At 40.4% G+C, this 23,681-nt stretch overlaps 1 protein-coding gene and 1 long non-coding RNA gene across 5 annotated transcripts in view; one reads left to right on the forward strand and one right to left on the reverse strand.

Moving 5' to 3' along the window:
- APP (amyloid beta precursor protein) overlaps positions 1 to 23,681 on the reverse strand; it is a 366,031-nt gene that overhangs the window by 311,395 nt on the left and 30,955 nt on the right. The window lies entirely within an intron of this gene.
- LOC149874355 (uncharacterized) lies at positions 57 to 21,780 on the forward strand. The gene is made up of 5 exons (XR_016439928.1): positions 57 to 159; positions 13,772 to 14,011; positions 17,364 to 17,421; positions 18,551 to 18,759; positions 21,517 to 21,780. It is a non-coding gene; the product is annotated as an uncharacterized LOC149874355 (long non-coding RNA).

Consider the following 23,681-nt stretch of genomic DNA (forward strand, 5'->3'; position numbering starts at 1 on the left):
TAAACTGAGGGTATAAACAGCTGTAAAAAGAAGCAGCAGTGTGTGTGCTGACACCACTCACTTTCTTCTGGAGAGGCTGCAGGAGGAAGATCATCTCCCTTCAAGGATCGTGCTGAGAACTTTGACCTGTCAGCTTTGCAACCCAAGTGCCTTGGACTGGTGAGATCCCAGCTCTCTCTCTCTTTTCTCTTCTCTAAGCATGGATTTCTGAACTTGAACTGTAGTAGTTAAGCTTGAGCTAAGTTTCCCCAAATACTTAGTGAAACCAGGGTATACTGTGACTGTTTGTGTTTCTTTTTCCTTTGCATGTATATCACTACTAGTGTCAATATATATTTCATCTACTTAGCAATAAATAACTTTTATAGTCAAACTGGTGGTAACTGGGTATATTTTGCCTTCTTTACTTCTTTTTCCCCACTTGCTCTGTAGCAACGCCCCTCTTACCTAAGCTAAAGATCCCTGTGAAGCCCAGAAATACTGTGGGGTCTGCTCATCAAGAGACTAAAAGATTAGGACGTGCTGAGTTCGAAACACATAAGGGGATCAGCTTGTACAGGCTGACTGACCCAGTTTGGCTCAGACGTGCCCTAATGAACTGAATGCTGGCCCATGAGGGTGTAATCTGGACACCCAGCCGGATTCAGAGGTATTCTGTTTAACTGTGTGCTTGGGTCTGACTCTGGTTATTGTTGCTCTGATGAACTGATTCTTGGCATATGAGGGTGTCAGCCTGTCCATGCTGATCAAGCCAGCCAGGTCAGGCGTGTCACGTTAATCTGTGTGTGTTTGTGTGTATGACTGATTTGGGGACTGGAGGAACCCAGCCCCACTGAACTGAGTCCTGCAAGATAGCTCCATTGGGGGTGAGGGCTTGCAGAAAGGGGAGCTACAGCTCCGTATAGAAACACAAGCAGCACACTGATAGAATTACCAAGACCCTAGCCCTAATAAATGAGCACACCCCAAAGTAGCGGGCAAACCTGGTAACACCTCGCCCAGATCTGACCAGTAGAGCTAGGGCTTTGGCAGCAGAGGGGGTTTGCCTGTGCTGTATGTGCTACATCCAAAGGTTCCCAACCCCCGGGGCCACGGCCTGGTACTGGGCTGCAAAGGATTGGCTGCCAGTTCACAGGAGGATTGGCTGCTGGACTGGAAGTCCAGAAATGACTGGCATACTGCAGGCGGGTAGCCAACCCTTTTTCATGCCAAGTATAAAAGAGTTGGCTGCCTGCTTGTAGTATGCCAGTCACTGCTGGTCCGCAGCCACTTCCAGGCTGCAGTTTGTCGGGGTGCGGTTGGAACCCATGAGCCTACACCACAGCTGGCAGTAGAGAGAGATGAGGCAGCAGAGAGAAAAGCCAGTAGCAGGGTCCTAGCACCAGCCCCCTGCAATCCAAACTGGGTCATTCTGGCCCACCACTGGAAAATACTGCTGAACCCTGGTCTACAGAAAAAATATTTCAAGCAAGCATCCACTAGTGGGAATGAATGAACACTAGGTAGGATAAAGGAATTCCTTTATCAAAGGAATACCTGAAGAGAGTGTGTGACCTTTCCAAAAAACACCTAATACTTAATCTGTCTATGGATTTATTCGTGTCAAGAGCTCTTTTCACCTTGTTTAGGACTAAATTCAACTCTCACTGTAGACAATGGAAAAGCCTTTAGTAAATAAAATCACTCTGATCTGTTTCAGCAGAACTAAATGAATGCAAATATAATCAAAGTCATCATCTCAAGTTAAAAAAAAGTGTGGTGTGTATTTTAGAGGTCTCAATTAGTGCCATTATACTAGTTTTTTTCTAAGAAACATTTTTTTTTAAATGCATGTGGTTTCCTGTTTCAAAATCACAAATCTACATTAAAAGTAAATATTAGCATAAATGTGGCAAGCCTTGTAACCTAACAAGCTTACAGCATTCCCCTGACACACAAGACATGCAGTTAATACAAATAAAATCTTATTAAACAGCTTTCTTTAAAGCTATTTAACTTCTGCTTCAGTGAAGGAAATGGTTAACTTTGTAAACTTTTCCCAAGTAGGAATAAAATATGCACCTCTAGCTTAATGAATTTAATTGTATTTTATCAATTTGTATTTCAAGCAGTCATTCCAACTGACCTTTCCCTCACCTAAACCACCAGAAATTCACCAGTCCAACAGCTGTAATTTTACATACGACACCCTAGGACAACTTAGTAGCTCTCCTACTTTCACTTCCAGCAGTAGAATAATTATTTTTGTTTGATACCACTTAAGTTGTTTACAAAACAGCAGGAAGAACTATCAACTGAACATTACATTAAATTCTGAATTAGATTTCCTTCGTTATTTAATACTAATGAAATACTTCAACTTAACCCTAAAGGCTAGGGACAGACATTACACATAAACTAGTTTAAGTGATCAGAAACTGGTTTAAGCCTGTAACAGAACAGATGTTCAGTGCATGTAAACCAGTTTGACAATGGCTAAAACCAGCCTGAGATAAAGCTGGTTGAATGTAGTACTAGACTTAACTGATCTGGGTCAACCCGGTTTATTCAATGTCTGTCCCAGACCCCTTGCTGGTTTAAGTTAAATCAGACTCCTCCAGTATCCCGGCATGCTCTCTGGGCTGGGTGGGACTCTCTGCTCCACAGCAGAGCTGGCCCCTCCCCTCTGCTCCCTGGCTGCAGCTCCAGCAGAGATTGCAGGCATTTGCCTGCTTCCCCCTTCCCCTCGGTCTTATACAGATACCTCTTGGCATTAACTGGCAGACCACATGCTGGCTAGTCTGTGCTGTGGCAGACGGGACAAAGGCAGAATCAACAGGTAGCTGGTAATGTCCCTCTGTTGTTTTCTTAATGGGGTGATAAACACTGTGTTATCAATTCCCTGATCAATTCCTGGTTGGCGGGGGGGGGGGGGGGGGACACCCTCTCTAATCACAGCATCCTGCCCACATCCCCCTCAGCTCAGTACTATTGAAGCTAAAGGAGGGCTGCTCTAGCACCCCCCTGCTTCTAGTCTGAGCCACTGCAGGCATGTGCCTGCGTGTTTGGGATGTCTGTACAGTTACAAACTGGTTTAGCCTAGCCATGTTAGATTAACCTGCAAAGATTTAATCTATTCAAGCTCAGGCTTTTTGAATGCCTGTCCCTAGCCAAAGGGACTGAAATAATGCAACTACTGCTTGCACATATACAACGTACCACTTTCTACAACTCAGATAGTGAACACATCCAAATAGACCTAAGTTATAGAAAGTACACAGCATAAACTGGTAAAAATTACTACCACCAGATTAGTTCATCAAACCAATCATCTTGAATTATTCTAACGATGTTGCCTTGTCCCACAAAAATAGTATAGGTATCCAACACATACTACAGATCCAGCTTTCAGGAGAGCTCAACATGCAGCAGCTCCCATTGAAATCATTACTGTACTCATTGTCTATCATCACCACAACAATGCAGGTAATCTGGGTTTTGATACATTTTTGTCCATGTGAATGGTGCTCTATTCTCTCAGGGGGGAAACGTACATTGCATTTATGCCACCATAAACATTTTTATCATGGCACAAAGGCTAAGCAAACAGCTGTCTATATCCCTTGTTGTGCCACAAATGCTCAAAAATTGTGGCTACAACATAGGCAGTATCAATTTGTGCCACTTTATTGTGGCAGGCACCTGTTAAGTTTAAGGCAGGAGAACAAGGTCAGCCAGAGCTGCCTGTGCTCTCCAGATTCCCCAGGCAGGTACTTCCCAAGTCATACAGGACCCCTAAAGTCCCACGGGCACCTGCCCAGTTCCTACATTGGGAATTCCCCAAGCACCCCATGACGCTCTAGTGTAGATCAAGGACCGAGACCACCAATTGGCAATCTCTGCCTCAGGAGCACACCAGAATGTCCAACTCCTTCCAGTTCAGTCTCAGGGATAAAACTACCAAATCAGCTGATTGGCAACCCTAGCCCCAAGATCTGCACTGGGGTGTCTACCTACAGTCTCTAGGACACATCTCTGTAAGTGGAAAAAGCCGTGGTTCCTGGGGTGACCCACAAAACCAAGAGGTGGGACTACAGACAACATGCTCTTCACCTAGTGGAGTGGATCAGGTATGTCAGGATGTGCTGATCCACTTCATTTGACAATATCTATTTCTAGCCTCAATTTACCAGCATTTTCCTCTAATGTTATAAGTGCTAAGCGCTCACAACTAGGGACAGATTTCAAAACTTGTCTAAAGTAAAGGAAGTGGAAAAATCAAAATTTGCATACTTCAGGTTGCTAACGACTTTTCTGTAAGACAGCTGAAAACCAAACAGTTCTTCAGGGTTTTGTGGGGGGCAGGTTCGGAAGGGGTGGGAGGGAGAAGAGGAGGGGATTTGGGGGTAGAATATAAAGTAACATAATATCTTAAAAAGCAATAAATAAAAAAAATCATAAATCTCATTTATTCAGAGGGGACTTCAAGGGACTGAGTGAATTATACTCCAAAATGTTCAGTTACCTTACCCTAAGGATACACCAAGAAACATTATCCTCAGCTAGTACATGGGTAAACTACAAATATCTGAAATGGAAACCTAATATACCCTATTAACTTTGCAGAGTGCAGAGTTACAAAACTCAATTCCATTTCAGAGGCTTTATGCCTAGGTCCCTTTCATCTCTCTCTTTCCCCAGGAAGCTTATAAAACTCACGAGTCCATTTTGTAAAAAACCTACTAGGTGTGCTTATAAAGAGGTGATCAAATGAATCCCTCAAGGTCTTACAGTCCCTTAGTGGTTCATACAGAATTAGAATCCAGGTCATTTAATTCTGTCCTTTACTTTAAACATTATAAGATAAGGATTCTCTCTCTGCCAAGAGAAAGTTCTTCAGCAAGATTCCTTTAGAGATATCATTTATGCTATGCAAATGTCATCCTCTCCTTAATGAGACTAAATTTCTTTCAATCGACATAAACCAAAATGAATAAGCCAAAGGAAATTAATCTGTCAATATTAGGATTAAGAAGCATACTGAATTATCTGGATTAATTTCAAAGCACGTACGGAAGTCCGACAAGTTGCTGCATGACATGCTCAAAATAAGCGTTAAGGCAGATTTTGACGGTAATATTAAAATGAATTACATGGAGACAACTCTCAAACCTTTCTTTTTAGAAAGTTATCCCTCTGTATCACCAATACTGTGGCAAATTCTACAATATAAAATTGAAAGAGTTTTACTACATCTCTTACATTACACAAGAAGTATAAGATAAGAGGATATGCGAATCTGTCTGATATTATTAACAGTGACTAGGTAATGTTATTCCAAATCTGTTATTCCAAAAATGTTAATAAGTCTGTTTCCAGAATGGCTGCTCTTTCTGTCTTCAACACAAGCCTTTAAATACAGTGACTAACCCAGTGATTCTCAACCAGGGTGATGCCTAGGTGCCATGAGAATCTTTTAGAGGTATGCCATGAAATTTTAACTCTGTTAGGTATGCATAATACCCACAAATGATTAACAGAAATTTCAAGTAGGAATCTGTAGTGCCAAAACATTCTGACCTGTTGTAGTCCGACTTCTCTACAACAGAAGAATTACTCTGTTATTTTTCCAGTCAAAAAATATGAGCGAAAGCCAGGACTTGACTTTTCAGAGGGGTGTTTTCAGACTTATCTGGGGTGCCTTAAGTCTAAAAAGCTTGAGAATCACTGAAACATCTTATAAGCTTCTTTTGAAGCTCCAGGCATGTTCCAGAAGCTCTAGTCGTGTCCAAATTGTTCCAGATGCTGGAAAAACTCATAATAAGCCACCTCTCTCCCTAAACATCTGCATCTGCAGCCTGATGATGGGTGTTTGTACCCAAAAGCTTGCTAAGAAAATTTCTTTCCAGGTACTTGAGTTGGTCTAATAAAAGATAATAGATTTACCCAAAGAACCTTGTCTACGTCCTTAGACCAACATGGCTACAACCTATACCCCTAAACACTCTAACTACTCACAAAATAAGGGTAGGACAAGATGCAAGCACAGGCGGGTACAGAGAGATTGTGTGCATGCAGGTGCACGTGCGCGTGCACGCACACAGATACAGTACAGATCAGTAGGGAAGGTTTAGGTCTCATCTTATACTTTTTCTGACCACAATATGATCCTGCTCTCCACCAAAGAGATATTACTCAGTAAACTTGCACATCTGCTTCTCTCCACACGTACAACGAACTGACAGAAGGCACTTATATTACCCAAATCCAAGATGACTTAAATTTAAGGCAACTGCTGCACAGCCAGGCTATGCTGGAGCTACCCTGTGCTCCATGCCTCCAGCCAGAATGGGACTGGAGCCGCATCTGATGGTAAGACGTGAGGCAGATAAGGGGACACAAGATGATCCTCCAGTAGTTAAATTCTATACCTGGAAAATTTTAACCAATTTATATGTTTTCTAGGTATAGAATTTAATTACTGGAGGATCATCTTGAATTCATTCCCCCCCGCCCCCCAGCTACAGCAGGGAAAGCAGCAGCAGGGGAGGTCTGATCCCAACTACTTGCCTCATCACCCCCAATTTGTCTCCACCACTTCCTGGGCAGCCCCCCATAGAAGAAGCAGCTGTTGCAGCAGCAACAGGATGCCAGAGCCCCTATCGCCACAACTGCTGCATAGCCAGGCTATGCTGGAGCTACCCTGTGCTCCATGCCTCCAGCCAGAATGGGACTGGAACCACATCTGATGGCAAGACATGGGGCAGATAAAGGGACACAGAAGCGGGAGGGGGTGGGGGAGACAGGTGGCTGAGACTCAAACTCCAACCCCAAGCGTGGGCTGAGGCTGGAATTTGAGCCACAGCAGTTGTACTCCCCTCTCCCCCTTTCTACTCAAATCTACTTTTTACCCTGCATGCCAAATGGGGGGGGGGGGGGGGAGGAAATACCTGTCGTGATTTGAATAAAATAAGTGTCAAATTCCTGCAGGTATTATTGGGCAAATAAATTAACCTGAAGAAATATCTCTTCTTATGCATATTAAACAGATGAGAAGAGCAAAAACTACAAACCTAAAGGATCCCTGCAGCTTTACATCATATTTAAAGATATGATGATACTGAATTTTATGAGCAAAAGATAAATTACAATTATATATCTATGGCTTGCAAAGCCTGTTATTCAATTCGGTTATGAACAGCCGTACTAATAAAAAGTTATAGTAGAGTGATTAAGTGTGTAGGAAATGATAAACTCCAAGTCAATCTATCTCATTCTAGTAGGCAGATACTGTTGGAAACAAACTAGTTTCCAATTTGTATATTTACATTTTCAACCACTAATTTAGGATCTTGCAACAAACTTCCTTTTTGCATAAAAGCAAACAAACCACATGCTTAAAAATACCATCTGTGTTTTCATCCTTACCACGCACATAAGGTTCCACACTGAAACAAAAGAGTTTTGTTCATGTGTGGAGAGGCATAAAAAAGGGTTAGACTAGATAAGCATCATGGTTCCTTCCAGCTTTCAAATCCATGAACATTTCCATTAACCTTGATTTTTTTCATATTAAATGTGGAAAATACTAAACTGTCACATTTTAAAGTGCAAGTAGCATGAATAAGACTTCGTAGTGTTTAGAGAAAGAACCAAAGGATTTTGAATGTTTTTAAATGAAGCTTAGGCAAACATTTGTCTTGGGATGGTTTCTACAGGAAAGATCCTGCCTTATTAAACCTTACTGTGAGCTAAGGAATAACTTTAGATAAAAACAAGAAAAAAAACTAGTATTAGGAGATAACTATCACAAAACTTACTTCAAGAATATTTTCAAGCAAATTCATCTTCAGTTAGAAATGTTTGTTCCAAGAGCCTTCTAATCCCCTTTGAAAGTCGTAATGGAAACCCCAATTTTATTTTATTACTTTATACACAACTTCCTGATAAAATATAATTCTATAAACTATTTCTCCTATGAAAGAAACCCAATTCATGTTACCACCTCATGAAAAAAGTGTGAATTTGATTAACGACAAAAACGTAATCTCTGCTGTATGAGCTTGACCTCAAAACCTGGTAAGACTCTAGAAAAAAAATAAAATCAGCAAAGTCCATTCTTGACACGCTGGCTGATGGCAACATCCCAAGGGATAGCCAGCATGGGTCTGTCACGGGTAGGTCTTGCCTGACCAATCTCATTTCCTTCTATGACCAGGTGACGTATCACCTGGACAGGAGAAAGAGATTGACATGATATATCTGGACTTTAGAAAAGCCTTTGATTTCAAAGTCCCACGAGCTCCTCTTGGAAAAATTGGCCAACTGTGGCCTCAGCTGCATCACAGTCCCATGGCTGGGGCTCCAAGTCCAGAATCGGAGAGTGGTGGTCTATAAAAGTGAATCATCATGGAGCTCCGTGACCAGTGGCATCCCCCAAGGCTCCGTCCTTACCTCAGTTCTCTTTAACGTCTTTATCAACAATGTGGATTCTGGGGTCAGAAGTGGACTGGCCAAGTTTGCTGGTAACACCAAACTCTGGAGTAGTGTTCACACCTAAGGATAGGAAGGTGATCCAGGTGGACTTGGATAGGTTGAAAAAGTGGGCAGATACAAACCTGATGATATTCAACACTGACAAATGTAAGGTACTCCACCTTGGGGGAAAAAAACACCACAGCACACTTAAAGGCTCGGCACTGCTATGCTCGCTAGGCCGAAAGAGACTTGGTGGTCATGACTGGCCACAAGATGAATATGAGTCACCAATGCAATGTCGCAGCTGGTAAAGCAAACCAAACTCTGGCTTGCATCCATAGATGCTTCTCAAGTAAGTCTCAAGATGTCATCCTCCCACTGTACTCAGCCTTGGTGAGGCTGCAGCTGGGAGTACCGCATCCAATTCTGGGCTCCACAATTCAGGAAGGATGTGGAGAAGCTTGAGAGAGTCCAGAGGAGAGCCACATGCATGGTCAGAGGACAGGAGAATAGGCCTTAGGAAGACAGGCTGAGAGCCACTGGACTCTTCAGCCTGGAAAAGCACAGGCCCAGGGGTGATCTGGTGGTTGCCTACAAATACATCAGGGGTGTGCATCAAGATCTGGGAGAATGTCTGTTCACCAGAGTGCCCCAAGGAATGACAAGGACCAACAATCGCAAACTCCTCCGAGACTCTTTTAGGCTGGACATAAGGAAAAAGTTCTTTACTTTCCAAGCCCGCAAGGCCTGAAATAGGCTCACTCCAAAGGTGGTGCAAGCACCTACTACGGACTCCTTTAAGAAGCATTTGGATGCTTATCTTGCTGGGATCCTTTGACCCTGGTTGACTTCCTGCTCTTGGGGCAGGGGGCTCAACTTGATGATCTCCCAAGGTCCCTTCCAGCTCTAATGTCTTTGAAATTTATGAAATCTAAGCATGGTTTTTACCAGCTTTCAAAATCATGCATTGAAAACGGACCTTGATCATGTAAGCTTCCCCCTCAAAAGGATGTTTCTATTTTATTTTGAAACAATATTCACTACCTGAAAAAAGCCATTCAATCCTTGCAAGAATGCCAAGAACAGTTGCATATTGCGTTTTTTTTGCAATACAAATTGGACATCAGTTGATCAGAGTCCTAATGAAAACCTAGTGGACATCAAATGGCACTCTCTCTCAATGGGTTCATATTTATTTTGGAGCCATGACATGAGGAAAAACAGCTCCTTCATCAGGAAGACATCTGTCTCTACACCAATGGAGCTGAAACCTTTGGCCCTGTGGGCCAGATAAGCAGCACAGGGCTGGTTTGTGTGCTGGACTGGGCCCTGGGGCTGCACCACTGCTCACCCTCAACCAAATTTCCGAATCCCCAGGAGCTCCACAGGCCTGACAACAATGCCAGGGGCCAGATCTGTCTTGGGGGCCAGGGGTTGAGCACCTCTGCTTTTCATCATTATTACAACTAATTTGAACTCGGATTCATATAATTTATAACAATCTTTGAAGATAAAGATACCTCTTACCAGTTTTGCACATGTAACCCGAGTAGGAAACCAGCATGCCAGTTATGCAAAAACTAATCAGTGGTCATCAAGAAACAACTCTGGAAATCCTTATTTAAATTCTTATCCACAAAACCCACTTCAACAGGTACGGAAAATACCTTGCACAAATTAGCCAAATTGAAGCTGAAAAGGCATTTTGCAAAACAAGTTGTTGACAAAAAAGGAAATGGCTATGCAGCAAAACATAGGTACTACTGTAGCATGCGCTGGCATCCTTGTGCTGGCTTAATCTAGGTAGCATAGGTAAGGATATCAATGAAGATACCATATGTACCATCTGGAACTATATGTACACAAAATCCTCAGACAGTTTGTACCGTTGGTTCCAAGCACATGCTAAAGCTCTCTGTCTTCACTGCTAGCATTGCTCAAGCTAGCTAGTTTGAGGTACCCAAAGCTTCAGTAACAACTGCATTTTACTGTGCAGGCATAGCCATCAGAAATATCTGTGATCCAGCTGCTCTCAGAGTATACTAATGAAATTTGAGTACTAAATCAAAGGGCTACTGCAGATTCAAAAAGAAAAGCAGAGCACTGCAAGACCAATGCATCAACAGTCACAACTGGCACTAATAATTTACCCTGAACATCATCTTGTTAACTGTGATGACCCACAAACACTATTTCCATTTAAGGATCACCTTTTAGTATACTGTGGCTCTGGTGGCTACTTTACAGTACAAATGGCCATTGCTGCCATCAGAATATACTGCTGTCCATAATATATTGCTCTCTTTCCCATAACGTAGACCTGACATGTCAGCAACTAAATTATGAATCCAGCTGCACAAAGGAAGAAGTACAGTACTGAGTAGTCTGAAGTGGACCTCACAAAGATGTTGCAACAACTATAGATTCCAAGTAAGAGAAGTTTCTTAAAAGTCCTCATCTCAGCTCCATTAAGTGATCCTGAGTAATCCATTTCCCTCAAAAACAAGCAATGCCCTGATGAAAATGAGTTTTTCATCTTGTCCAGAAGACTATTAAGATTTTGGCAATAGCTTTGTTTGCCACCATCTGTAAGTATATTATCTACTGTAGTTGTTGCTTTGATAATCCTCCTCCAGGCACAGAGCCAACCTTACCATATAGTTCTAGTCTCCAGAGATAAAAGGTATGTCTGACTCCATTGCTTTCTTCATACCATGAAGATGTAAACAGACACCATGAATCTTAGCAGGCTACCCTTCTGGCAGCCATGACAGGGTTTCCTTTCAGAGTATATCTGCACCTTGTTCACCTAGAAATCATACTTCCATGACACAGGCTGAGGATGTGGGGTATTAAGACTTTTGACAGAAGAGCTGTACAGTATAACAGATATTCTAGTAGGTCCAACCATGAGATTATCTATTCAGGTTAAATAGATAGTAAGCTGCCATGCAACAGAATATACAGTCTTCGTTCTTTTTCACAATGACTACAGTGGTCTTTAAATGAATAAGTCTATTTCATTAGTCTGATTAGGTTAGTTTTTCCTCCTCCATTAACAGTGTTACCCAAAAAAGCATTATGTATTTTTTTAAAAGACTGGTTAATTAATATGTTTGGACCCGATTATTATATATCCTTTTATTTACTGGTAGCTGCCATAACCAGTGTTAATTATACATTAGCACATTCACATAAACCTATATTTACAAATTGAAGCCTCTCTGTACTGGGCCCCATATAGGTGTACATAAAACAAAAAAGTCTCTGTATTCAAAGAAATGATAGTGTTTGCAGTGCTACACAGGGTAGGTGTAATCTGAATGCATTTTGATACTGAAATCCTAACAATTCTAGAGAAAACTGCACAAATCCCTACTGGAGGAAGTACAGATAAACGGATTCCTTTGAAATCAATGGAAACTAGACGATAACTAAAAAGAGAGCCATACAAGTGAAATACAGGTATTCAATTCAAATCTATCCATTTCAAGTCTAGTATTACCCATGACTATGAAGATTTCTTTGGAACAGTTTATTTAGAAACCCCAGCTTCTAATGCACACGACCTAACTTGAATATTTGAGAAGAATGCCAGTAGGAAGATGTTAAACTTACAGAAGAGCATACCATGCAATTCGGCTAATTGAATTTAATGGGCTTTTATGAAGGAAAGGTAAGGATGGCTTTTCAGAATACCTTCACAGACACTTAGCATTCTTCCTATCTTTATCACATAGGAACCAACTATAGTACTGTAGGAACCAACTGCAATACTATACTGATAAAGGTGGGAAAATATTTTTTTCTCTCCCAGTAAAAACAATGAGTCTCTCTCTAATATCTTCAGTTTATGCCTGTCACAAACTTACAGATTCATAAATTCGGAATAATCTGAAAAAATATTTGACTTTTTCCAAAACGGATGGACTGTAGCATTTTGATAAAAATGTAACGAACAAGAAATCATTCCCTGATACCTCAGCTCATACTTTTCACTGTTTTATTGAGCCCTAATGAGAACCTGTCTTAATTGTGAAAGAGGTCACATGTTCTGCCATCACCAAGGGAAGAGATCTCTGCTTGGTTACTGTTTCTGGCATTCCATTATGCAGAATCCCACAGAACACTAATGATGTCTCACAATGGGAGTGCAGCAACCTCATTTCTACTTGCTAATGAGGAGACAGTAGAGAAAAAAGGATTGTGGGTGCCAACCCACATTTAAGATTCCCTAGATAACAGCATAAAATGAAAATGTAAGGATGTTTATTACTTACTGCTTCTAATGACTAGGGATATAGGATATTGTAGTAGACACCCTACACCACAGAAAGAGAGAGAGAGTGTATGTGTCCACATGTGACTGCATTTTCTATGGTTTATATACTATATAGCAATCTAAAAATCACACATTCCCCTCTTCCACCCCCATTTTCTTCCTCCAACCATATTTCAGTATGTTGTAAAAAACTGGTCATTGAAACATGTCAACCCCAATTTTCAAAGTAACTCATTCCAAGGATCTCTCTAACAGGCATTGATTTATATTTTTTGTCAAATTCACTCTGAAACTTCTGTTTACACAACAGTATTTCCCTACAGTTATGCTGAAGGATTGACAGAATCAGTACAGCTAAGAAATATAGTATAATGCATTCTGATACAGTTTATTCTTGGCTGACACCAAGTATTGAATAATAATAGTTAAGATCTGCCTGCCTGCTCTGCTCATTGTGCTGAGCAAAGATACCCCGCAGACTCAAGCCCCAGCTCTGGAAGACTTCCCTTAGCACAGGAAGGAAACTGCCATGGGGAGAGGGGTGCAGGCACACTGTGGTCACAACATTCCTTTGACCATTTCTGGAATACTGGGGAAGGGCTACAGATGGGAATAGAAAGGATCAGGCCGTAGCACATAGAGCTAAAAGGATACTGGGTAGAAGCACTACCTACAGGCAATAGGAACACTTTGCAATAAATTAAACAGACCTCCTTTAACCTACACTGACTGAGGACTTCTCTGGCTACAAGATCAGGGAAAGAGTGGGTCCCTTATTGAATGAGGGAGGCAACCTAGGGACAGAGGATGAAGAAAAGGCTGAAGTAGTCAATGCCTTTTTCACCTTGGTATTCACAGGCAAGGTCAGCTACAGTACCAGACTACTGCATCCGACAGCACAGTTTGGGGAGCAGCCAACAGTGGTGAAGGGACAGATTGGGAACTATTTAGAAAACCTGGGCATATACAAGTCTATGGGGCCACATGGGATGCACCTGAATGTACTGAGGTAGTTGGTCGATGTCATTCCAGAGCCACTGGCCATTATCTTTGAAAACTCATGGTTATCAGGAGAGGTCCCAGATGATTGGAAAAGGGAAAACATAGTGCCCATATTTAAGAAAGGGAAAAAGGAGGATCCAGGGAACTACAGACTGGTCAGCCTCACCTCAGTCCCTGGAAAAATCATGGAGCAGATCCTCAAGGAATCCATTTCGAAGCACTTGGAGGATAAGATGATGTTTAGGAACAGTCAGCATGGATTCACCAAGGGTAAGTCATGCCTGAACAAACTACTCGCCTTCTATGATGAGATGACTGGCTCTGTGGATGTGAGGAGATCAGTGGATGTGGTATACCTTGATTTTAGCAGGGCTTCTGATACAGTCACCCACAACATTCTCACCGGCAAGCTAAGAAGTACAGGTTGGATTATGGGCTGTAAGACAGACAGAAAACTAGCTGGAGCATTGGGCTTAGAGAGTAGTAATCGATGTCTCGATGTCTAGTTGGCAGCTGGTATCAAATAGAGTGCCCCACGGTCAATCCTGGGGCCAGTTTAGTTCAATGTCTTCATCAATAACTTGGAAGATGGCATAAAGTGCACTCTCAGCAGATGACACCAAGCTGGGGGGAGTAATGAGGGCAGGGCTCAGATTCATAGTGACCTAGACAAATTTGAGAATTGGGCTAACAGGAATCTCATGAAGTTCAACAAGGACAAGTGCAGAAGTCCAGCACTTAGGACAGAACATCCCCATACACCAGTACAGGCTGGGGGCTGTCTGGCTGGGCAGCTGCTCTGCAGACAGACCCAGGGGTTACAGTGGACAATAAGCTGAATATTAGCCAAAAAAGTGTGCCTTGTTTGCCAAGAAGGCTATAGGTATACTGGGCTACATTGGTAGGAGTGTTGCCAGCAGATCAAGGGAAGTGATTATTCCCTTCTATTCAGCACTGCTGAGGCCACATCTGGAGTACTGTGTTCAGTTTTGGGACCCCCCACTACAGACAGCATGTGGACAAATGGAGAGAGTCCTGCAGAAGGCAATGAAAGTGATAAGGGGCTGGGGCACATGACTTACGAGAGGCTGAGGGAACTGGGTTTATATAGTCTAAAGAAGAGAAGACTAAGAAGGAATTAAATAGCAGCCTTCAAATTCCTGAAAGGGGGTGGGGTTCAAAAGAGGACAGAGCTAGACTGTTTTCAGTGGTGGCAGATGACAGAACAAGGAGCAATGGTCTCAAGTTGCAGCAAGGAAGCAAGGTTGCAGCAAGGTTCAAGTTAGATGTGAGAAAATTATTTCTAATTAGGAGGGCAGTAAAATATGGGAACAGGATACCCAGGGAGTTTGTGGACTCTCCATCCTTGGAGGTTTTTAAGACCTAGCTAGACAAAGCCTCAGCTGGGATGATCCAGTTGGCGATGGTCCTGCTTTGAGCAGGGGGCTGGACTAGATCAGTGGTTCTCAACCTTTTGCACCTTACTTCCCATCAACCATTTTGTCAAAAAACCCTGGTCCCACAATAAAAACAAAACCCCACTTTTCCCAAGAAGTGTAGTTTTACATTTCCATGCATTCTAGTATTATATTAATCATTAATGGAAATTTTCAAATGAGTTGAAGTCCCACCTACGTGACCTTCACATCCCACTGGTTGAGAAACACTGGACTAGGTGACCTCCTGATGTCCCTTCCAACCCTAATTTCCTATAATTCTATGAGTGTCCCACAACAGTGGTTCTCAGCCTTTTAAAGGTGCCCCTCCATAGACCCACAGCACCCCTCAGAAAATGCTAGCTCCTTGTTTTCACTTATCTTTTGACCACAGAAAAATACCAGAACATTTTTTTTTCTGTTGTAAACAACAGAGAAAGACCACACCAAGTTAAAATGTTTTTAACACTATGGATTTCTATTTGAAATCTCTGGGTTTACCCTACGAATCACATTTGCAGACCTAACATTAGATGGCAGTTCTAAAATTAGATGGCACCCCAGAAAGATTCAGCATGGTAGGGGACCCTGGTTAAGAATCACTGCACTTGAAGCTTACAGTCCCAAAGAGGGAGCAGAGAGAGGTGAACTGGGTGAAGGAGCAGTTTGCAGACAGGAGGCAAACCGTGACCCAAACAAGCTTGCTATCAGGAAAGTGCCACCCTACTGTGCTAGGATAAGGGCCAATGGGCCCCTCCTACTGCCTGGAACAGAGCCAGGGTGGTTTCTTCGTTGATTTGTTTGTCTGTTTGTTATACAAGGATTGCGTTTCTTTATTTGAAGGACTAGCTGAGGAGCTCCATAGACAGCAAAATCAGCCTGCGATAGCTAACAGGCTAAGCCATTCACTAACACACCCCTTCCAGTCCACAAGCATGAATTTCTCCGAAGTAAACAGCACTTTCACTTTGGACTAGGATATGAATTATCTGGGTCCTGCTTTCACTGAGGTTGGTAAATTTGCCTACTTTCCAGGAAAGACACAAGCTAAACCACTAAAGTGCTAACAGTCCTCCAACACCTTTTCACAACTGTCACAGCCACAAGTCCAGTAGGATAGACAAGTTCTCCCATAATTCACTGAGGAAGAACCAGAATAGCTAAGTAGTACAAAAGCAGCATAGGATGTACTGAGTAACTGCAACATATATTGAATAACTCCTCAGACACAATACTTCAGATTTGCTTCCTACACCCAGGCCAAGCCAAGTCAAATGTTCAGACCAGTGCTGATCCGTCACTGAGGGTAACTGTGCATCATCAAGGAGTCTCACCCAAAATGCTAAATTATAGTGCTGTAACTATGGTACACAAATATTTACTTAGTCTTACTAGGATTATCATAATCTTCAACAACAACAACAAATCAACAACAAACAAACAAGTAGGGATTTCCTATCTCTGTCATTCACAGCCACAGTACTTTAATAAAAAAAGAAAAAAGGAAAAAAAAAGATAAATTTAAAGATAGAGAAATTCTGCCTGCTCAAATTTCTGAACTCATCAGCTTGCAGCCGGATGGTCTATTTAAAAAACAAAGTAGTAATAACTTAGTATAACCTACTAGCCAGTGTCCTGTGACCTATTCTGTGCCAAAATCCTAGGGCATTTACAGATATGCTCCGGTAGGAGGGCAGCGGGGGTGGTGAGGTGGGATGGGAGGCACTCTGATTAAAACACCCAGAGCTGAGACACATGACGACCTGTTCTAATTAAAGCACCTGGAGCATCAGATCCATTAATGTCCCCACACTGAAAAATGCCAGCAGAGGCACTTCAACTAAAGTTCATCGAACCAGCTTTAGTTTAAAGTGCCCCAGCTACCATTTTTCAGTGCAGGAACACTGATACATGTGATGCTGGAGTCTACTGAAGCACAGTAATTACCACACTCCAGCACACTCAATTAGTTGAGTCTGTTCCAACACACTGTAATTACAGTGCATTGGAGCAGTCTCTCTGAACATGTATAGGTGCCCCTAGATAACACTTTCCTGTTACTGCTAGTACTTTATCTTTTGTTGTTTATGTATTGTTACCACCGCTTCAAGGACAAAAGCAATTTTAAGTAAACAGTATGTACCCATAATTTTGTATCTACTTTAAGTTTCCTTTCTTCTTCACAGGCAGAAAGAGAGAAGAGAAGCTATAAAAAAGCAAGATATATTACAAAAAAGTTATTAGGTATTGATCACTAACATTTTATAATATACTTGAGACTCATACTAATAAAATAAACTTATTATTCGCTCTCTTTTGGGCTGTTTAAATTTGGACTGTATTTTACATTGCAGTATATGCTTAGCTGAGTTTTGAGATGGATATTTCTCTTATGCAGGTAAGATTCACAAACAGTTTTCTTGTATAAATTATTTTCATTTAAATTTGAAATACACATGCATGTGTGCATATGTGCACTCACGCACACATTTTTCAAATATAAATCCAAAAAAATCACAATCTACAAAAGATTACCAACATGGTTCAAGTATTTGACTCACAGTAAGATAAGAAATGTTTATTTGAGAAGTGAAAACACTCCTGTTGCATCACAACACTACAAAAATATTTACTTTGTTTTAAAAGCAAAGTACAATGAACTAATCCTAGGTTCCAGGAAGTATTAAAGTACTGTTACATTTCCATCTGGGTATTTTTTTTTATCCTACATCTCCCTTTCTGGACACTAGCAAACTATGTTCAAACAACTGAACAGAGTCTCAAATAGTAGTCTGGTTTTCAGCTTTTCCAAAACAGGTTTTCATGTGGTTTTTTGAAAAATAATTTGAGCTACCCTTTAAAGTTGGATGCAGCCTTTCACACTGGTTCCATATGCATGCCATCAGTAACCTTGGCATTTCTTTAGAGTAAGTTGTCCTGAAAAGTTGTCATTCTATTGTAGAACAAATTTAATGATTTTTTTGTTGTTGTTGTTTTAAAATGTCAAGCATCAATTCTTAGTAATTTTATACCTGGGTGGGAAACCTGATTTCATCTTTTGTAGAGCCTAAAAGATTTCAGAAGGGGCACGTGGCAAGATTTGATCAGATTGTATATAATCTAATAAAAAACATGAAAATTACAGTTAACTTAAAATAAGACTTATAAATTTCATATAGATGCATTTTAGATATATGTTTATATATAATAAATGTATGTGTGTGTATATATGTGTAGACTTTGTAATCACTTCTTCACACTTATACATCATCAGTTTTGTCTCCATTTCAGATAACATTCTGATTAATGGAGACATACATAGTTCAAATATATTTTTGACCTCTTTTAAAAATAAACTTCATCTTTCTAACAGATGCCCATCAAAAATAACAACTCTTGAATAGCCATGCTATAAATCCACTCAAAAACATTAGACAATTAGAGATTCTTCAAGCACTGATGAATTGTTTGATCTCCTGCTCCGGTTCCTGCTTGGAATGAGAATTCACAGTGAGAGTGATACACAAGTGTTATTCCTGGAAGCTGCAATGAACCAGAGAATGAAGGAAGAGAAGGAAACCAGTAAGGTTCTTTTCTAGGTTTAAAACTGTTAAAAATAATTTCATGCAAGAATAAACTTGGAAGGAAGAAGTTTATTCTCAATGCACTTCCTTCAAAAGTTCAAAATAGCTAAATGAAATCATATAACTATTTTCCATTTCCTCAGTCACAATATAAGTAATATAGCAGCTAGTTTAATAACAGGTTCTCTAACCTAACATTTCCCTTCATTTTATTTCTGTATCTCAGTGGGAATACTTTGGAGGAAAGCATAACTATTTTGCTTTTGCATATTATTTTGCATAGGCTATAACAGCCAATATGAGCTCCTCAAATAACAAGTTATGGCTATATACATTTTATAGATAGCATCAAGAAAGAAACTGAATCAGGGACCTCTAGTTAGGCTGTAATGTCTGTATGTATGCATGAAAATGGCTCAATATCCGTCTCAAATGGCAGGACTTCTGTTCTGGTACTGATGGTCAGATTCAATCCCCATAGCATACGCAGTCAGTTTAATACAATATGCTGATGGTGAGATTTGAAGTCTTGTGCTCAAAATCAGAGAAAAGTTTGAATCTAATGGGAAATTGCATATTAAAGGGGCCTTGTGTGTCTAATCATGTTTCTTCACAATGGCTGGCTGCTTATTTCCTCATAGCAGAGCAAGTTCTCTTTTGATTAAAATTGTGTTCAATGCTTAGGGTTCAATTCTCACCAAGGTCATGGTGGCTGTATGTGAACAAGGCCACTGTTTCTGTAAGAAAATGAGCCTTTTGTTTCCAGTCTGAAGCAAATCACGCAAACAAGCAAAACAGATGGTCCCAAATATCCCACTGTTTACCTACTGGATGAAAATACCAAGTTTATACGATTTCCCTCACTTGATTTGCTCACTTTGAAACTTAGGGGCTAACAAGTTTTTACTTTCAAAAGGGCTCGTCAAACTTCATTAGGATCCACGTCTCAATTAAAAGACTGATTAAAATAGGTTTAAGTCAGGATTTCAATTAGCAACCACAGAAGAACAGGCAATGTGCTAGAACACCAGTATGCCTGGATGTGTTACAATTCATCAGCTCTTTTAGTATGTTCTCCTTTTATCTAATACATAAAGTGCTGTGATTAGATACTGTTGCCCACAAAATATGGGCATATTGTTAAACATGGCTTCACCCTAACAGAAGGTTACTGGATTGATATATATTGATATACATTAAACTTATATGAGAGGTCTATTTTAAGATAACTAATTTTCATGTTTTTCACTCCTCCAAAGCTTATTGCTTCTTGTACCTTAAGAGCACAGGTCAGCAACATTTTTGGGCAGAATGCCAAAAACACCCATTACCTCAACTTGGAAGATGTTGATGTGCCCAGGGGCAGACAGCGGGGCCCTGCTGTCTTCCTTGAAGTGTGCATGTCAAGCAAAATAACTTCATATGCCACACTCAGGCACCCATGCCAGGGGTTGCCTACCCCTGTCTTAGTGTGTTCAGTAAAATTCTACCCGGTCACACTACAAGACACACTGCTGGAACTGGATAGCAAGGCCGTAAGGTTAGGAGCCCATGTTCTCTACATAACCATGCAGCCCTCAGCACAATGGGATGCAACCTAAACTGTGTATTACAACCTCCTGCCTCAGAGTATTATCCTAATAGAACCCAACAGACATTTCATGAGTCAAGCCCTTCATCTCTCAGATGCATGCTGAAAGACGGCATGGGAGCTGGACAGAACCCTCTTGTTATTACTACACTGTATTTACTTTGAAATGTCATTTCCCCCAGCACTTGAGAACTGCTCCCCTCAGCCAGCACTTAATTCTCAGAGTCTCAGGAACTGAAATGAGCATGTAAACAGTGCAAAAAGTACACATCTAAGGAAAAGTACGTTAATCAGAAGTAAAAAACAAAAATGCAACCCAGCATGTGGCAGCAAACAATTGTGCTCACTGATGCAAATGTGCATGTCTAGTCCTTCCTTCTATACTAGCTCATAATGACCTATTCACTAGCAAACATTTTGGCTAGCAAAGAACACTTAAGTTTTCTATGACTGCACATGGAGACAGTTTCCAGTTCCACAACAGGTGATATTTTCTTCCAACAATGGGCTCTGCTGTACAATATTAACTAGGGAGATTTTTCATAGATCCTTATGGCCTTCTGTGAAGCACAAACACACCCTATGCTAGTTTTATAAAAATCTGTAAAAAAAAAAAAACCTGAGTAAAATAAAGGAATTCCCAAGATGGTCTTGAAACACGTTTAATAACAAATAAAGTTACCATATCTGAATGAAGGACTCAAGCAAAGAAGACTTAAACAAAAACAAGTACCATTTCTCTCCACCTATACTTCTAGTCTGAAGTTCCCATAGTAAGGCAGGCAGCATTCTCGGATTGCAACAAAATTCCTGCAGCTACTCAGATGTACAATTGTATGCCACAGGACACAAGTTTTAACCAGATGGCTTAATAATATAGCTATTTTATAGTTTTGGTAATTTAATGTTGGAGAAGTAAAACCACCATTTCCATCCACCTAAATGCAGAGGAGGTTCTCAGTTCTTGGGTTTACATATTCCTTAACCTTAATTATACTGACAAGTACCTCCATGTTTCCATGTGGTGGATAATGAAGTAGCACTGTATCACTACAACCAAACTGCAACCTCTCCAACGTTTCAGTTACTAAGAGTTGTTCTTAATGTTTTTCTTTGTCTTCCTTGTCATCCACTTGTTCTCCCTTTTACCTCCTGCTTTTCTAGGCCTTTGACTTTTACACCCCATAGAAGTCTGTATCCCAGTTTAAGAAAAGCTGACCTAATGCAAAGTGAATTAGAAGAGTCAAAGTGGATTAAAAACTTATCAAGAAACAAACAGTTCTGACTTTAAATAGCTAAAAGTTGATGCAAGTTCCTGTCTGATGGCTAAAAGGCACAAGAGGAACAAAAACCATACAGAACAATTCAATTAAATATCCAAATTCTTTGTTTTGCAAAACAGGGCTCAGGCCCCTAGGCACTGTGTTAATACAAATAAAATGCAAGTTTTCAGCCATAAACCCAATAGATGTTTTAATCATAATTTATAACTAAACATAAAAGCATTCTGAACCTTCACTTGTAGTTCTTTTACTTTGTTACATAGAACAAATGCGAGTGTGTGTTTAAAAGGTAATTTAAGATTCCCTCCCAGTCTGTATTTACAAAGGGGTAGTTTATATAGATATAAAATGGAGCCTTTTTTTCCACAATACACCATTTCTTCTCTCTGTTATAGAAGGGACTTACTGTAACAATATACTGTCTATAACAATAAGTCTTTTGTTTCAAGAAGGAAGAGATTCAGTCAGTTTTAACTTATTCACCATCTTAACTTTGACAAAAGACTGAAAGGCTTTCAGAAGGGAAGCAATGGAAATTGCTACCAACGATTAGTAAAGCAACAGCAAAATTACTTTACTGTAGCCAGCACAGCATACTCGACTAAATGCATATATATTTGCATATATATACATACATTCAGTAAATGCATAATATGACCTACTATTTAACACACCAGTCACAATTTTTTGCCCATTATCTCTCTCTCTCTCTCCCCTTCGTGTATCAGTTTACTGCACAAAGTGTGTAAGTACATAGAAACTTTTTGCTCTACTTTGCAACGCAACTGCTGTGCTCTTCAAAATTGCATAATAATTATCTTCCATAATTTTCAAGGCTTCTGAAAGCAGCCAAAGTGACCATTAGCAGCCTTGAAAATAGCAGGAGCTTGTCAGTTTCAGGGCTGCTAATGCCACAGCACCAGCATAGTTTTAGATGAACTGCTCTGTACTTAATCAAGCATTATTCACATTAAGTTTGGAAATGTACATAACCTTTTTTCAGTCCTCAAACTATGCACTTAAAAACTATGCACTTAAACAAAAAACATTGTCTTGAGAAGATATGCAACAGACGCCTCCTGTTCTTTGCTACAATTCCATTTCATTCCCTTCCATACCAATCAAAGTTTGAAAACCTTGGCAACAGCAAGGAAGCGGTTACACGGTTATCTTTAAAAAGTTACTCACACTTCCTTTCCTTTAGCCCACTTTTCTGCTAGTGCTAGAAGCAAATCCTACTGTTTAGAAGACAGTACAACAGAGATGAAAACACTGCTCAAAGCATTTACTACTAATTTACTTGAAGGACTGCATTTTGTTTTGGCCAAGTTTTGCTGTGAACAAACATAATGATACAGGGTAACAACATGAATTAGTAGGATTTCAATGCCTGCCAAGTTTTAAGAGCACTCAGAAAAAATGCATGTGCTAGAAGAGCCAGGATTGCCAAGAGGGAGTCTCAATAACTAAACTGTAAAGACCCATGACACGCTAAAGCAAAATTCCAGGTTTGCTTCTACAAAATTTTCCTTCAGCATGAACGACTACAGATATAGAGCTTAATGTAAAGCTTTATCATTAAAAAAAAATTTCTTAATGTTAATTCATACCAAAAGGCAAAATTTGATGCCATTAAACATATTTCCCTCAACTTTTTAGATTTTATTTAGAAAATATTCGGGCTCTGAAAACTGAATGCGCTTAAGCTGCCCTTTTGTAACAAAATGAACAATTAGCAAAACAATTTGAAATTTACCAATATCTGCATGCAAAATAGCTTGGATATTTTACTAATACATTTGCAATGCTTTAGTCTACAGGCTCACTACTTCTCTCAGATTGACAAACGCCCACTGAAAACCATGAAAGCAGCTTTGTAAATAAATCTGGTATCACTTAAACTGCTATTTTCAACGGCAAATGTTCTCCTTCTGTAAGACAAGTTGTACAGACTAACAACTACGTTATTTTAATAATCACACCTTTCAGCCAATAACTGAAAAAAAGTCATTAAAATTTCCTCTATTCTCTTTGACTTGAGTTGGA

This window comes from Crocodylus siamensis, chromosome 1 (assembly GCF_052110815.1).
Source record: "Crocodylus siamensis isolate JL-2025a chromosome 1, ASM5211081v1, whole genome shotgun sequence".
NCBI classification, from domain to species: domain Eukaryota; kingdom Metazoa; phylum Chordata; order Crocodylia; family Crocodylidae; genus Crocodylus; species Crocodylus siamensis.